The sequence below is a fragment of the Xenopus laevis genome, chromosome 6L (assembly GCF_017654675.1).
Source record: "Xenopus laevis strain J_2021 chromosome 6L, Xenopus_laevis_v10.1, whole genome shotgun sequence".
NCBI classification, from domain to species: domain Eukaryota; kingdom Metazoa; phylum Chordata; class Amphibia; order Anura; family Pipidae; genus Xenopus; species Xenopus laevis.
Genome location: NC_054381.1, coordinates 13,105,153 through 13,119,911, shown reverse-complemented (window position 1 = coordinate 13,119,911; position 14,759 = coordinate 13,105,153). Strand labels below are relative to the sequence as shown.

Here is a 14,759-nt window from a genome sequence, read left to right as displayed (position 1 = left end):
AGATGTCGAGGTTGCATATAAGACAATGGGAGAAGTTTCAATAATTTTTTGATATGCAATGGGTTTTGTGCAATACCCCGAAGATTTCGCAGTTTTCGGGCAAAAATCTGAAAAAATTTTGAAAATCTGATTTCTTTTAATCGCAAAGCAAATTTTCTGGAAAATGTAATAAATAAGCGCAAAAAACCCAAGCAGATTTGAACAGAGTGTGTAGCAGAAAATATTGAGATAAATTCAGACTTTGATAAATAACCCCGTGTGTTTCTATACTCTGCTTTACAAACTTTTAACTCTCTTTATTTTTGTTTCTGTAATTTTGTTCAACATTATTAAAATTGCAATAAAACTTGAAAGAAAAAAAAAACATCTCACATTAGTGTTGACAGTATAGTATAGAATAAACTGTAGTGTGCAGATTTTCAATTAGGCAAGGATCATTAGGAAAGCAAGTCTGTGATTCGCAAATTTTCAGGACTAATAAGGAGCGTATATAGGACATCTGTGTTACATGGATAAATATATGTCAGCTAAGAGACAAGTGAAAATCCATTTGTAGTTCTACAGAAGCACTTTAAAGGGGAAGGAAACCTAGTTGGCGCAAACCCCCCAGCCGTTTGTTGCCCACCCTCCCTCCTCCCCCCTGGCCTACCCGTCCTGCTGGGCAAATGCCCCTAACTTTTTACTTACCCTTCTGCGCAGGTCCAGTCCAGGGAGTTCACAGACGACATCTTCTTCCACGCGATCTTCTTCCTGCTGTGAACGGCGCATGCGCAGTAGGATCATTTCGCCGGTACGATCTACTGCGCATGCGCGTAACTTTTGGCGCATGCACAGTAGATCCGTACCGGCGAAATGATCCTAATGCACATGCGCCAAAACGCCGTTCACAGCAGGAAGAAGATCGCGTGGAAGAAGATGTCGTCGGTGAACTCCCTGGACTGGACCTGCGCAGAAGGGTAAGTAACAAGTTAGGGGCATTTGCCCAGCGGGACGGGTAGGCCAGGGGGGAGGAGGGAGGGGGGGCAACAAACGGGTGGGGGGGTGGGGGGTTTGCGCCGACTAGGTTTCCTTCCCCTTTAAAGTCTATATAAAGGAGGAATAAGCAAAACGTGTGCTAGAATCCATAGCGCAACAGATCAGCCTATCTGTATTGCCATGAAACCTTATAATAATTGGGTTAATGTGAAAGGCAAGGCCTTTTCTTTACATTCCAAAACAACCATAATGTGGTTGGCCCTATGAGTGAAATATGTAATTATATCCTTAAGCTGTGATGAACTTTTCTGTTCAAATTTTTATGCACCAAGTTTCAAAATAGGAAAAAAAAGAGGATGGCATCACCATTTGCACCACTTATGTGTTGACAACAGTCCTCAATCCACAGCTCCTCCAAGCCCAATGTAGTCCACAAAAGATGAAGAGAAGACAGACGGAATTTTCTGTGGGCTACTGGACCAGATGATTTATTGTGAAGCAAAAAAATAAAGGCACGTGATTTTGAGGACGTCATCGTTCCTGGGGAGAAAATGAATCAGTCATTTGTTGGAACCTTTTGCTGGAAACTACCCATAGTAGAAACAGATAATTGATGAGACAATTTGTATACATGCCGTAGGTGGGAAAAATATGTTGCTGTTCAAAGTGCGCCATGTAAAAATGTGAAAACGAAGAGGCAACATTATTGCTTGTTTGTCCTATTGAATGGGCTATAATGTGGGGTGCTATTGTGCAAAGTATATTACTAGGATTGCCTGCATTTTTTCTGTGCCCCTGATGAAGACCCCCATTATTTTAGGGGGTCAAAATGCGTTGGATATTGTGTAAATTATGTGAAAGTCCTGTATAACAGTTGTCATAGCTGATGTTATAACACAGAGGAGGCGCCATGGTAAGGGAATTTTGCAAGAGCTTCAAAAGGAACCTACTACTGCAGGACCACCGACAGATTATTTACACTGGGAACCAGTAGGCGAATACCAGTTGGGCAGCAAGAAAGTACAATCTGAGGTTAGGTAAAGCCAAACCACCGCCAGAGAAAGTTGTAGGATTTAATCCCTTGTGTAAAGGGGGACATGGTATACAGTCATATGAAAAAGTTTGGGAATCCCTCAGCCTCAGCCTGCATAATAATTTACTCCACTTTCTACAAAAAAGATAACAGTGGTATGTATTTCATTTCCCAGGAACATCCGAGTACTGGGTGTTTTCTGAACAAAGATTTTTAGTGCGGCCGTATTCAGTTGTATGAGATTAAATCAAATGGCAAAAATTTGTAATTTTGCTAATTTGAATGCATGTAACTGCTCAATACTGATTCCTGGCAACACCAAATTGGTTGGATTAGCTCGTTAAGCCTTGAACTTCATAGGCAGGTGTGTCCAATCGTGAGAAAAGGTATTTAATAGGGATGCACCGAATCTAGGATGCAGCCTTTTTCAGCAGGATTCTGATTCGGCCAAATCCCTCTGCAAGGCCGAACCGAATCAGAATCCTAATTTGCATATGCGAATTAGGGGCGGGAGGGAAATCACATGACTTTTTGTCACAAAACAAGGAAGTAAAAAACTTTTTCCCCCTTCCCACTCCTAATTTGCATTAGGATTCGATTCGGTATTCGGCCAAATCTTTCCAGATTCGGGGGTTTGGCCAAATCCAAAATAGTGGATTCGGTGCATCCCTAGTATTTAAGGAGGCCAATTGCAAGTTGTGCTTCTGTTTGACTGTGTGACAAAATGGGATCCTCAAAGTAACTCTCCAAAGATCTGAAAACAAAGATTGTTCAGTATCATGGTTTAGGGGAAGGCTACAAAAAGCTATCTCAGAGGTTTAAACTGTCAGTTTCAACTGTAAGGAATGTAATCAGGAAATGGAAGGCCACAGGCACAGTTGCTGTAAACCCCAGGTCTGGCAGGCCTAGAAAAATATAAATATAATGCCAGGAGTGGCATATGCGGAGGATTGTGAGAATGGTTACAGACAACCCAAAGATCACCTCCAAAGACCTGCAAGAACATCTTGCTGCAGATGGTGTATCTGTACATCGCTCTACAATTCAGCACAATTTGCACAAAGAACATGTGTATGGCAGGGGGATGAGAGAGAAGCCCTTTCTGCACTCACGTCACAAACAGTCGCTTGTTGTATCCAAAAGCTCATTTAGACAAGCCACAGTCATTTTGGAACAAAGAGCTTTGGACTGATGAGACAAAAATTTAGTTATTTGGTCATAACAAAAATCGCTTTGCATGGCGGAAGAAGAACACCGCATTCCAAGTAAAACACCTGCTTCCTACTGTCACATTTGGTGGAGGTCCCATCATGCTGTGGGGCTGTGTGACTAGTTCAGGGACTACTGGGGCCCTTGTTAAAGTCGAGAGTCAGAAGAATTCAACCCAATATCAACAAATTCTTCAGAATAATGTTCAAGCATCAGTCACAAAGTTGAAGTTATGCAGGGGTCGGATATTTCAACAAGACAATGACCCTAAACACACTTGGAAATCTACAAAGGAATTTATGCAGAGGGAGAAGTACAATATTCTGGAATGGCTGTCACAGTCCCCCGACTTGAATATTATCGAAAATCTATAGGATGATTTGAAGCAAATTTAACTGAACTGGAGAGATTTTGTATGGACGAATGGTCAAAAATACCATCATCCAGAATCCAGACACTCATCAAAGGCTATAGGAGGCGTCTAGAGGCTGATTCGGTTAATCCAATAAACTTTATGTCACTGCTGAAATACGACTGTTTCCACAAGGCATGTTATATATTAAAAGGAAGTTGCTACTTTGAAAGCTCAGCCAATGATCAACAAAACTCCAAAGAATTAAGAGGGGTTCCCAAACTTTTTCATATGACTGCAATGGAGTCCTACAAGGGGTTTGTTTGTATTCTCCCCATGTCTGGGTGGGTTTTCTCTGGGTACTCCAGTTTCCTCCCACACTCCATAAACATAAAAGCAGGATTATGGGCTACTGATAACACTGACCCTGGTGTGTGCGAATGTGATGGGGACCTTAGATTGTAAGCTCCACTGGGGCAGATGGGAATAATTGACTATTGCCGGTTTAGAAGCTGTGTACCAGATCAGTGCTGTACAAATAGTCAGAAAACGCACGAGAGAGAAGGGGGGACCTACTTGGAGTCCCTTGTGTCTGGCAGGTCTCTGTGGTAGCCGAGTCTATTGCTGATTAACAGATTGAAGGCGTGCTTCTGGTAACCAACGTCTCTCACATCCTGATCTTGTTCATTGAAGATCATGCCTGAAACAGAAGTTGTAAGGGTTAAATGGCATATAAGTCAGCTAAGAAGGGAGGACTGATATCACAAGCAGTATAACCTGAGCAGTAACAAGCTTGCCTGTATTTAAAGGAACAGTAACACCAAAATATTAGTGTTTTAAAGTGATGAAAATATCATGTACAGTTGCCCTGCACTGGTAAAACTGATGTGTTTGCTTCAGAAACACTACTATAGTTCATATAAACAAGCTGCTGTGTAGCAATGGCGGAAATTGAAAAAAGTCTATATGGCACAGGTTAAATAGTGGATAACAGATAACTCCATTATGTTCTACAGAGCTTATCTGCTATCTGCTGTGTAACCTGAGCCTGACACCGAATAGGTAACACTGGAAGCTGCACTCCATTTCGGTACATTGACTTGTACATGAACTCGGCAGGTTTTAGGTGGAGAATATTAGAATTAGGACTTTTTCCCATGGTCAAGGTGTGATAAATCTCACATTCGAATTTACATTAGAATCGGGGGATTAAAATTCGAATGTGTGAATTTTGACACTTGGAGAACACGTAGTACATGGAATGGCATCTCCATTTCTCACAACTCCTCCTCTGAGACAGGTCACTCTCAGTGGCAACAACAGCTGGACAATCCATTTATAGATCTATTGGGATCTACAACTGTCGCCTCAAATGTAAGGCTGAGCCTCCAGGTGGGAGGGGCCTGCGTGGGCTTCTTATATCTGTTGGTATGAACATGGGGAGACCTATTCCTCCTCCTGGGACACTTGTAGTGCTGCCCTCCTCACAGTGGGTGGTTAACATGCCAACATGGACTATAATTATCATTAAAAGGAGTGGTTCCCCTTTAAGTTAACTTGGCTAATTCTAAGCAACTTTTCAATTGGCCTTCATCATTTGCTGATTAGAGTTTTTTAATTATTTGCCTTCTTCTTCTGACTCTTTCCAGCTTCCAAAAGGGGGTCGCTGACCCCCATCTAAAAGACAAATGCTCTGTTAGGCTACAAATTTATTTTTATTGCTACTTTTTATTACTCATCTTGCTATTCAGGCTTCTCCTATTCATATTCCAGTCTCTTATTCAAATCAATGCATGGTTGCTAGGGTAATTTAGACCCTAGCAACCAGACTGCTGAAATTGCAAATTGGAGAGCTGCTGAATAAAAAGCTAAATAACTCAAAAAACCCAAAGAAATAATAAATGATCATACGAACAGTTAATTTAAAGGTGAACAATCCCTTCAACAGGAGAATGCGGATGGTTTGAGACGAGCATTAATTTAGAGCAATGGGTAAAGAAAGTGGATCTGACCCCGAGTGAGAGGGAAAGCTGGGGCCTTCCTCCCTTTAGCCTGTGCTCACGTCCCATCCACACACTGACAGGGGTCCAAAAACATAGTAACATAGTGAGTAACACAGTGAGTAACATAGTGAGTTAGGTTGAAAAAGGAAGTTCATCAAGTTTAACCTCAAGTTCAACCTTTTAATTTTATTTTAACCTGCCTAACATGCTGCTATACATTCCCATATGGGGGGGCATTAACAGCCAAAGCCAAACAGGTCTGTACATAGGTGCCCCCCTCTACAGGACCATATTTACACCCCCAGTGAAATTAGTAATGAAATGAGCATTTTGGTTGCTTAAACTCTCCAATAACATACAGGCAAGACTAAGCTTATGATTAAAGTGTCCCTTACTGTGTGTGTTTGGGAATGGGATAGGGACCTTAGATTGTAAGCTCACTGGGATGGGGAGTGATCTACAAAGTCTGTAAAACAGTTGGGAATAAGTTGTAGCTATACAAGCAATAATATAAATACATGGGGGGCATAAATTATTATTACCATGTATTTTTAGAGCATGTTTATGGGTTTCTGACAAAAAAAAGAAAATTTTCCCTCATCTACAACTGTCATAGGGACTCTTCTGTTGCATTTCACCACACAGTTGTGCAAGGGTTAATTGCCTCCAATTATTATCCCTGCAGATCTATAGCCATAGGCCTGGTGATCAAGAGACAAAAGGAAAACACAACAGATCAAGATCTGGTTGGCAGGGTGGAAACCACCACAGATGAAAAGGGATGAAAGGGACAAAGCTTGAGTCATTGGGGGGGGGGGGTCACTGACCCTGCCAACCAAAAAAAGCAGATTAATTTTAAGTAATGTTATGTTGCCAGCCTGTAACCAGTGGGTTGGCCAAGAAATTGAATCACTAGGGCTGGTTAGGCAGGTTGTTTTGCAAATGTAACTGCCTCTTTTTATTCTTTACACTGGGGGTTACGACTACTGAAACAAGCAGCAGCCAGCTGACCTGTGAAGAAGCATGCAAGGCAGATTTGCGTTACATTATTTCAAGAGACCGAACCAGCAGTGCCCACATGACTTTACTAATGAACGCAGCAATTTGGGGGCTCACCCAATTCCGGGGAGAGGTCTGCATTGGTTTCAGCCTCTGTATCCAGCTGATTTCCATTGTGGCCCTTGCGGGAGTCAATGAGCTGCCCAGCGGAGTAGCGAGGGTAGATTATTATGGAAGAGGCTTATACGGCTCCAACCCCTTGATGGGCACATGTCTGAAGCCTTGCTGCTCCTCTCTGCAGTTAAAGTAAATGAAAAGTATAATAGTTTAGGTCACGGATGTGAAGAGGCAGCCATAGCAGAAACAGCGAAGTGCAGCACTGCCCATCCTCCTCCTCTTTCTAGCATCGTCGTGGGCCCATCCTCAGTTCCCTAAAAAAAAGTACAGAAAAGGTCACATTAAGAGGTGGTTCACCTTTAAATGAACTTCAAAGGATATAGGATAAATGAGAAAAACCCTAATCTTGTAGGCAATTATAAGTAACATATGGTGTTGCTTTTACATGGTGCTAAAAATGAATATTACCCTTAAAAATATCCCCTTTATTGGAGTTCCCTATAGATGTTCTCTGGTCCCTGTTTATGTTTCAAATGAGGGGTGGGCGTGTCCGAACAGTCCCTGCCAGAAGCACAGTAGGAGGGGGACAGCCAATCACAGCCCTGCAGTCACACAAGCAGACAGGCTTCAGTTCCTATCAGGTCCTGCTAGCTGCTGATTGGTTCCTGTCTGGATCCCCTGCACACCCTGGGAATTCAGGGTGCAGGAAGTGGAAGGGAGGGATTATTAGGGTTTTTGCATACATATTCAATAAATCAGCCTGAAACACTACTTTTTTTTAAGCACAATTCTTCTATATCTAACGCACGCTATATAGCACGCTGGTACGTTCTTATTTTTTTACACAATATGTCTCCTTTAAGTATGTTATAAAATGGCCAATTCTAAGCAACTTTTCAATCGGACTTTTTTTTCTGTCCCTGGCATTTTATAGTTTGCGAATTATTAACCATCTTCTTCTGATTCTGACCCCATCTAAAAACAGATGCTCTGTAAGGCTAAAAATGTATTGTTATTGCTACTTTTTATTACTCCTCTTTCTATTCAGGCCTCTCCTATACATATTCCAGTCTCTTATTCAAATCAACGCATGGTTGCTAGGGAAATGTGGACCCTAGCAACCAGACTTTAATTCAGGGGTGTCCAACCTGTGGCCCAGCTTAAAATGCTCAGTTCCCGAGGAAACGTCATAATGATGTAAAAATAAATCTATTTAATATCCAGTTGTCCCATATTCTGATTATCCAACAGGTATTGTAGTTCTTTTCTGTGTATTTTCTTTACCTTTACAAATCAAAAGTGATTGTGTATTTCATGTGAGGCCCCAGACAATTTTTCTTTTTCCAATGTGGCCCAGGGAAGCCAAAAGGTTGGACATCCCTGGTTTAAATTACAAACGGGACAGCTGCTGAATAAAAAGCTAAATAACTTAAAAATCACAAATAAAAAAAAATGAAAACCAATTGCAAATTGTCTCAGAATATCAGTCTCTATATTATACTAAAAGTTAATATAAAGGTGAACAACCCCTTTAATAAATCACAATTGGAACAGGCAGAGAGTCTGGGGGGAGGGAAGAATCCTGCAGAGGCCGCTCTGTCTCACTTCTTGCTCAGCCCAGTCTGCAACTCCCTGCAACCCTGGGAATGTCCAGCTGAAGGATGCTGGGAGTTGCAGTACATAGACAGCTGATAGGGCTGCATGTAAAATCCCCAGAACAATCAGAAAAGTCACAAAGTATTAAGCAGGGGGGGAAGCAGCTCTCTGCAGTTTAGTTGCACAACTCGTGTGCCTCAAGGAGGATTCTGGGAGCTGTAGTTCCACAAACACCTCAGTGGCATCAACTTCCTGTCCCCGGGCATCACCGGCTCCGCAGTGTCTAATTCCTACGCACTATAAAGGCCGTTACACAAGTGACTGCAGCAGCGCTGACATATGTCTGTATGTGCGTCTGACGCAGTTCTACCCAAGCCTGTCGCTGAGCTCGACACCTACAGCAGCGCGACGCCCGAGAAGCAGCAGCTCCACAACGGACACACACCGGCGGCAGCGCCACAAATCCCCTATGCAACGTTACCTGGGCCCCTGCAACAGTGCGTCTGAGGGACAAGTATTTACTGCAAGCTCCGCCCTCTCCGTGACGAGCCGTGCAGGACGGCCCCCGACAATGACGTGCAATAGGCAAACCCCGCCTCCCTCGTGACGCGTTATGAAAGAGCCCGAGTTATGAGAGAACCTATTGAGTTCAGATGTTAGTATGAGCTGTGTCAGTGTTACAACTGGTTGTATGAGGGAAACGTCACTCTATCAGTCCCCTTCACCCAGACAAATGTACATCTGCGCACCCAACAGCTGTCCATATGTAATAAAAGGCAAAACTTTGTTCAAGTTCAGTAACCCATAGCAACCAATTTGCTTTAAAGCATTTCTCCAGCACACAGTAAATGGTTCCTGTAAGGGTCAGATCTTTGTAGGGTTGCCACCTTTGCTGATGGCTAAACCCGAAGCAGATAGCATTGGGGGTTGGGCAGTGATGTAATAAAAGGCATGATGACATCAGAGGTGGGCACAATGATGTTGCTGGAGTTATGACACCAGGGTGAAGCTATTGCATCACTTTGATGCAACTGGTTTGATTTCTATCCAGTTTTCGCAAACTGTAAAAAAAATTTGAAATTCAAAGTAATTTTTTGGATACTTCAACCATCAAATAGGATACTACGACTTCGAATTGACTTCGTTTCGAAGTAAAAATTGTTAGAATATTTGACCATTCAATAATCGAAGTACTGTCTCTTTAAAAAAACTTCAACTTTATTACTCCGCCAAATTAAACCTGCCGAAGTTCTATGTTAGCCTATGGGGACCTTCTACAACCATTTTCTAAGAAAGTCCTTCGACCGATCGCTAAAATTGTCCGAATCGTTCGATCTAATGATTTTATTCAACCGCAGGATTGCCAAATTTGTTGAAAAAACTTCGACTTTTTTGTACTTCGAAATTCGACCCTTGATAAATCTGCCCCTTAAAGTGTTGATGCCCAGTTCAAAACCCCCACAGGTGGCAACCCTATCTCTAGCTATGTTCTGCTTGATGACTAAGCTCAATCCTTTAATTACAGGTGTGAGATCTATTAAACAGAAATCAGTTATCCAGAAAGCTCTGAAATACAGAAATGCTAATTTAGAAAAGAAAAAAATCTTATTTTTGATTGATTTGCTTTTTTTTTTGTATCTGTAATAATACGAAATTAACTGCACTAGATAGTAAGTAAGCTATGCTGAGGTGAGTCTCTTAGTATTTAAATGTTATTCATGTATTGGCCAGATTATTGTTCGGGTTTCATAAGGCTAAAAACCGAACAGAAAGTTGAGCCCCGAACAGGCCTTACAAAAAACGAACTGTTCGTGTCAAAACGGAACAGGTGTCAAACCTAGATCTGTGGCAAACTCAGCATGTTTAATAGGACCCTAAGGGGCAGATTTATCAAGGGTCGAAGTGGATTCAAGGGAATTTTCAATGTAAAAAAATTCAAAATTCGAAGTAATCTTTTGGATACTTCGACCGTCGAATAGGATACCACGACTTCGAATTTACTTCGACTTCGAAGTAAAAATCGTTCGAATATTCGATAATCGAAGTACTGTCTCTTTAAAAAAACTTCAACTTCAATACTTCGCCAAATTAAACCTGCCGAAGTGCTATGTTAGCCTATGGGGACCTTCTACAACTATTTTCTAAGTCTTTAGAGGGCGAAGGAAAATCCTTCGATCGATCGCTGAAATCGCTTTAATCATTTGATCCAAACGATTTAATCGTAAGATCGAACGATTTTACTTCGATCATTCCATTGCCAAATAAGGTGAAAAATCCTTTCGACTTCGATATTCAAAGTCGAAGTATTTTAATTCGATGATCAAATTTCAAAGTATTTTTTACTTCGAAATTCGACCGTTGATAAATCTGCCCCTAAATGAAATGTTCTGGTAAACTGGGACCCTTTCCTAAGGTTTTGTGGGGCCCAACTGTCAATACTATTATTTCTTAACATTTCAACGAATGGATTGACTAAGGGGATACTGCCTTTCACCAGTGTAAAAAGGAAAGGTTGTGGGAGCACTCCATTGCTAAATACTAAAATACAACGGAAGTGCTACTGATCTGGCCAAATCAACTACAGACATAGAGAAAAAAAAGAGTGATTGATCAATGCACATTCCCTGGTTTCCTACCACACAAATAATCTATGCAGATTAGGGTTGCCACCTAGCCGGTATTTTACCGGCCTAGCCAGTAAGATACCTGCCAAGGCCGGGGCCGGTATTACAAATTTACCGGCAATGTAGCTGCCGGTAAATTTGTAATACGATTAAAAGGAGCCCTCGGCCTGCCCCCAATCCCCTGGAACATCCCCTGAAATTTACCTTTTCTCTTACTTCTTCTAGCGTCCGTGGTGTCCGTGTCGTGGCCCTGCCCCTTTTGGCATCACGGCCCATCCCCTTTGACATCACGGTCCGCCCCTTTGTGTCCCCATCCCCCAGCAGCCGGTAAAAGATTTTTAAAAAGGTGGCAACCCTAATGCAGATGCGTGTATTTACAAAGACAGGGTTTTTTTAGTTACAAAATTGTGATCATAAAATTGATAAGCCACCATACCACGTCAAGGTAAAACCCATATGGCGGTCCCTAACTATTTACCTCTAGTCATAATACTCAAATGCTAAAGCCTCCCGGGCATAAAAGCTCTACCTGAAATAAAGGTTTCCGACCTGGGCATTGGTTTCAATCACAAGGCTTAAGTTGGCCATAGACACAAAGATATGATCGTACGAATCGAGGATTCTTACGACTTTCGGACCGCGTGTGGAGTCCCGACATTTTTCGTCTGGCGGAAATCGGTGGTTTGGTTGCTCGGACAGGTTAAAAGATTTCTGTCGGCAGCCGATAATAACTCTGCGTGTATTGCCGAACGTACGATTTTCAGTGGGAGACTGTCACTAGCTTTGGTCGGACATAACTTTCGTACGATTGCTGTCAGGGCAGAACATCGGCTGAGCTGTTCTTTTGTACTTTTTTTGATCTGAATGGTTAGTGGCAGGTCGGGAGATGGGGAAGTCCGATCGTACGTTAATTCGTACGATCGGATCTTTGCGTCTATGGCCAGCTTTAGTCCTCCCCCACCATTAGCTTTCAAAGGAGAGAGATGACCTAGACCACAGCATTGGTTCCATGAGATTAATTCTCCCCCACTTGCAGGGCCGGACTGGCAATCTGTGGGTTCTGGCAAATGCCAGAGGGGCTGCTATAAGGTCCCATTGAAAGTTAGTATTTAGTGGGCTGGTGAGGGCTGTTTGGGCCTCTATGTGGGCTGATTGGGCCTCTGTGTACCTGAAATGCCAGGGCCTATTTTAATTCTCAGTCCGGACCTGCCCACTTGCATACCTCCCAACTGTCCCGTTTTGAGCGGGACAGTCCCACTTTTGACAGCTCAACCCGTTGTCAAAAATTTGTACTGATAAGTCCAGAGTTTCTCTTTGATCTGCTACACTGAACAGCCAGCAACAGATACAAAGTTTCTAACTTAATTGGGTCTTGGCAGACAGCCCAGAATAAATAATTGAGATACTTTTGTAACAGTTTGATAAGATAAGAACGAAGAATCACAATCCACCTTCATTTGCAAAAATGTAATAACATATAAAAATCACAGAAATGTGTTCAAATTTTCATAACCTAATAATCAATCTCATGCAGTAGCAGGTTTAGCTTCACATTCTCCAGCCATCAAGTGAAAGACTGATTTGCAAGGATGGTTGCACTGCACTAATGCAAGCCATTGATTGGTATGTACCATGTAAATATATGTCTCCTCGTACCACATGAATAATAAAACATGCACTGTAGCTTGCATGCAATGTACCAATAGTTGAATTCTGAGCAAAATGCTGTATAACAGGTTAAAAATTGGGTTGCCACCTTTTCTGGAAAGAATATCAGCTTTTTTAAGTTTTTTATCTTTATCCCCTTTTAATAACATTGGCATCAAGCATCAAGGCAAATGGCAACCCTAGTAAAAAAGCATGGCAATCCTGAGTTTTGCACTTCATATTTAAGTCCTTTAATTCCTTATAAACTTGGATTTCTGTCTTGTAGAATTAACCTAAATTTCCAGTAGATGGCAGCAACAATGTACTGTATATTTATTGAATCTTACTAAATAGACATTTGCCAAAATCCTCTTAGTTTTTGTCATTTTAGAGAAGTCATAGAAGGGTTACTGCCTGTTCTGCTGTGATTTCCTTACAGAAATAGGGATTGGTAGCACTAGATAAATGCCTAATATATATATAGGGACAGAGACAAGAGGAAAGTGTTGGAAGGGTTACTGTCTGCTCTGCTCTCATTTCCCTACATACATAGGGATTGGTAGCACTAGATAGGTACCTAATATATAGAGACAGAGACAAGAGGAAAGTGTTGGAAGGGTTACTGCCTGATCTGCTGTGATTTCCCTACAGAAATAGGGATTGGTAGCACTAGATAGGTACCTAATATATAGTGAAAGAGACAAGAGGAAAGTGTTGGAAGGGTTACTGTCTGCTCTCTCTCATTTCCCTACAGAAATAGGGATTGGTAGCACTAGATATGTACATAATATATAGGTACAGAGACAAGGGGTATATATAACAGTGACATTTATTTTGGAAATTCCCATATAAAATTCAATATCTAACCTGCACTTTGGCAGTTGCAGCCCCCAACACCCACTAAAACCATATAAATATCATCAATAAGCTACAATTACATATCCATTTCATGGGCTATATAGCCCTTTAATGTGCAGGCTGGAGACAAAAAACCCTGTAAATTATTTAAATAAACCACCATAAATAAATAAAGACCAATTTTTTATATTACAATATTTCTCATTACATGACATCAAAGGTTAATATAGAGATGCCCTTCCCCTTTAACCTCAGTAGCAAAAAAAAAATCACTTTGTGCTGGGATGAGACATGACTGCAACTTTATTACGGGTTCCTGTTCCTCCAATCTCCAGTTAATCAGTAAAAAAAAAATATATATATATGTGTCTAATCTGACCTAACCCAATTTGTGACCTGCTTTGGGGAGTCATCACTAATCAGCTGGCTTCTGCTATATTGTTTCAGGAGTCAGAGCAGACAATGTAGCCACTCAGTCAATATATTTGTCAATAACTTTAAAACCATTGAAAACATGTACTGAATTAATATTGGGAAACTGCTTAGAATCACACCTTCTTAGTATACACAGTTTTCGGGTCGAGTCCCCTTTCCCACTTTCAGCAAGGTCAGTTTCTATGTATAGAAGGGACTTTTCCAGGGTAGAACATGTTAATGTGAAACTGTTTATTACTCTGGAATGTTCCTAAGCTGATTACATGGGATGCTTTGATATTAATCACATTCCTTTTAGGGAAGAGGAAATAATGATACCACTAAAATCCTGGTCCCGGGAGCTTATCTTGGCAAATGGAGTCTAAATGTCCATAAGGCTAAGGTCATAAAACAGTCATAGCACCTGGAAAGCCTCCAGAACTGACTTAAAGGAGTAGTTCAACTTTAGGGGGCCTATTTACTTAGTTCGAGTGAAGGAATAGAATAAAAAAAACTTTGAATTTCAAATGTTTTTTTTGGCTACTTCGACCATCGAATTGGCTACCTCGACCTTCGACTACGACTTTGAATCGAACGATTCGAACTAAAAATTGTTTGACTATTCGACCATTCGATAGTCGAAGTACTATCTCTTTAAAAAAGACTTCGACCCCCTAGTTCGCCACCTAAAACCTACCAAAGTCAATGCTAGCCTATGGGGAAGGTCCCCATTGGCTTTGGAACAAATTTTAGGTCGAATAAAAATCGTTTGATCGATGGATTAAAATCTTCGAATCGAACGATTCGAAGGATTTATTCGTTCGATCGTTCGATCAAACTATTTGCGGTAAATCCTTCGACTTCGAATATCGAAGTCGAAGGATTTCAATTCGGCAGTCGAATATCGAGGGTTAATTAACCCTCGATATTCG

At 41.5% G+C, this 14,759-nt stretch overlaps 1 long non-coding RNA gene across 3 annotated transcripts; it reads right to left on the bottom strand.

Annotated features, from left to right (window-relative positions):
* Positions 1-1,012: 1,012 nt before the first annotated feature.
* On the bottom strand, positions 1,013-9,045 carry LOC121394528. 3 transcript variants are annotated; one of them, XR_005961748.1, is made up of 4 exons: positions 8,766-9,045; positions 6,584-7,002; positions 4,146-4,269; positions 1,013-1,515 (listed from the first exon to the last, which is right to left on the bottom strand). It is a non-coding gene; the product is annotated as an uncharacterized LOC121394528 (long non-coding RNA). The 3 variants fall into 3 exon arrangements; XR_005961747.1 differs by having other exon boundaries at positions 6,689-7,002; positions 8,766-8,931; XR_005961749.1 differs by having other exon boundaries at positions 6,689-7,002; positions 8,684-8,780.
* Between the last annotated feature and the right edge of the window lie 5,714 nt (positions 9,046-14,759).